A 3198-nucleotide genomic window follows, 5' to 3' on the forward strand; every position below is an offset into this window, starting at 1 on the left:
CCTGCTGGTTTTCTGCTGAATCCCTTGTCCCAGAAGCGCAGGCATTGCACATGTACAGAGAGGGGAGAGAGGATCTCTTTGTCGATTTTCCCATCTTAAACCCCCCCCCACTTTCCCAGAATGGCAGCTAAGGGGGAGCACAGCCACCACTTGGCACACATTGGTCTATTTTTGCTGGAAATGTTTATAATTTGAGCCTAAGCCAGTACTAATCGTATTTACGGTACAGGCCAGAGTTCAGTGTGTGAGCGCTGATAGGAGTGTGAGAAAGGATGGCAAGGAGGGGAGGGAAAGGGGGGGGCTTGGTCCTCCCATGCAAAAGCCTTTGAGGAACCAGTTCAAAATGAGCACATTCACATTTAGGGAGGTAATGCTCATTGGAGACACCAACCAAAGAATAGGAAAGGGTTTAGGAAGATCCAGGTGAACGGGAGCACCGCTGTTATCCGAAATCACCGTACCAGCACCAATGCTGGCTACCTTCTTTCCGCCTAGTGAGGGATCCCACCGGCTGCGTGTCCATGCACGGGTCTGAGCTGAAAGGTGAGACTCAAAGGTGGCTGCTGCTGCGGAGACTTCGCCTCGCGCCGGCCCAGCAGCGTCCCTCAGGGCTGTTCTGGACATCGCAGCTCCAGGGCAGGGGAGGAAGGCAGCCGTGCTGCCCATCCTCTGCTCCAGAAAGTTTCAAAAATGTAAAGGCTGTTTGATCACACCAAGTTTTCTTTAGCTGCAAGCTGCTGTGTTTAGCAGGACAAAAATACCCCAGCTGCCTGGAAGGAGAGTGTGCAGCTCAGGAGGGATGTCTTCTCCTTGGCAGGCTGTCGTTTCCCACGTGATGCCAAAGGCGCAGCTGCCTGCGCTGGCACCAGCAGCTCTGACATCACCAGCGGTGACGCAACGTTTCTCCAAGCCCAAGCCATCTCCAAGTCTAAGCCATCTACTGAGGCTCAGAAAAAGCAACGAGGAAGAGTTGGGTGGGACGTGGACATGGACCTTCTGCTCTAGTGACAGATTCCCCAAAGGACTGCGTAACCCTGGTGCTGATCCTGCTTTGGGATCTCTCTTGGGCCTTAGCCTTAGGGGGAATCCCCCTCCTGCTGAGCTCCAAGGATGAGCCTGTAGCACCAACCAACCCCCCAGGGCAGGCGCGATGGGTTACACACCTAAGATCCAGTAGCTCCTTGCAGGTGGCAGTCATTGCTGGTCCCTGCTGTGTGGTGTGCGTTGAGGGTTGTGGTTGAAGATGGTGGAACTGGTCGGGTTGGGACTACAATCCTGGCCTGAAAGGTGTGGGTAGGTGCTGGAGAAGCATGCGATGGGGCCAGGCTTTGGCTGTGGTGGGAAGTCACAGAAGCATAGACTCATATAACCATTTAGTTTGGAAAAGACCCTTAAGATCACTGAGTCAAACCATTGACCTAACACTACCAAGTCCACCACTAAGCCATGTCCATAAGTCCTGGGGAAGGATGGAGAAGGGAGGCTTTGGTCAGGCTCCAGTTTGGGGTCGCAGTGAGTGCATGAGGGACTGAATCGGGGCAGGACTCAGGTCGGGGGCAGCTGTACATGTGCATGGAAGAGGGGAAGACAGATGAGTCCCCAGGATCAGGGTCTGGACCTGGAAACTGGGTTTGCTGCAGACACCTCTGTGAATGTCACCACTTCAACCCTGGAAGTTTCAACAGCTCTGAAAGGGGCCAGGAGGTCCCTCCCTCTGCCTATGCCCTTTCTGCTGTGCCTGGTGCCAACAGCGGCTCTCCTGCATTCTGCATTTGAGGTATTTGATCTGGCTGCAAGACTTTTTGTAGTCTGAACTGTGAAAGGCAGGATCAAGAGGCAGTGAAGAAGTCGCTCCAATCTCGTATTCCTGTGCAGGGCTTCTGGGCATCTTCCAAGCCTGCAGAAACCCTCGCTGGCCCTGATCCTCTGCTGGGAGAGCATCATGGAGTAGCTGTGGGTAAAACCCTCCCAAGCTCTCCCAGGTTCTGTCGTAGAGCTGCGTTTCTGTATTTAGTGTCCATCACCTTGCTGCTCATACATTAACTCAAGTGAAAACCCTCACTCGGTGGTTGCTAGTAGAAATCAGTCTCCTGCCAGAGCACCACAGCCTCCAGCTCCATTATCCACCTGAAAGCTGGTCTGCTTTAGCTTCGCCACCTTATGAACAACAGGCTGGCCTCAACACAGAGCTTGGAAGGAATTACAGAGGCAGATGATGCTGCTCCAGCATGGTCTTCTGCAGGTAGCAGAGCAGCTAAACCTATACGGAACTTGCTTGTACAACTGCAGCTCCTTCAGAGGCCAAGCCACCCGGACTGTTGCAGCAGAAAAGTAGTGTCTTTAATTGAAATCATCACAAAACCCCTGGGTGAAATGAAGTGGTGTCAACCAATTTCCTGTGCTACCATGAGTGACAGGCGGGAGCTCCTCGGTCACCAGCACTCCGTCCTGCAGAAGTGAATGAGCTCTTCCATGGGCAAACATTGACATATTTAATGGCTTACTTGGCACATCAGGTACATAATGCCATGGGAGGATTCAGAAAACGCAGAAAGGACAGGGAGTCCTGTCGCAAAGACTCTGCTTTTAGTGTGCGGGGCGGAAAATCAAACAGTCCCAGAGAAATCTGCAAACACTGCAAAGCCCTGTACCTCATTTTCCCGTACGAAGCGACGCAGGTCGATAGAGGTTATTGGGAGGCAACTGAGAGGTGAGCGTAGGTCAGCGCAGCCTGCATAGAGTTTGCTAAAACACAGACTCAAAGCAGCATCACGTACAGCATGTCCCAAACCTCCACCAGCAGGATAGCGCTGTCGGAAGGCTGTAAATAACAGCTGGGATGCAATAAATTTACCCTGACGGGGAAGGAACGTTGAGGCAAAGCTGTGAAGCTCGCGGCTGGCGTCTGACCCCAATGTGCCCCAAACCCAGCGGTGCATGCCACAGCTGTTGAACAAGTGCTGTTCCTTAGGGAATTCCTTACAAGCACGGCTTCCACCTCCTCTGCTCACCACCTGCAGCACAGCTCCGCCAGGAATCATAGAACCATAGAATGGTTTGGGTTGGAAGGGACCCCCAGAGGTCACCCAGCCCAACCCCCCTGCAGGAGCAGGGACACCTTGAACCACATCAGGTTGCTCACAGCCCCGGCCAACCTGGCCTGGAATGGTCCCAGGGATGGGGCCTCCACCCCCTCTC

This window comes from Egretta garzetta, unplaced genomic scaffold (assembly GCF_000687185.1).
Source record: "Egretta garzetta isolate BGI_Z169 unplaced genomic scaffold, ASM68718v1 scaffold652, whole genome shotgun sequence".
Classification (NCBI taxonomy): Eukaryota; Metazoa; Chordata; class Aves; order Pelecaniformes; family Ardeidae; genus Egretta; species Egretta garzetta.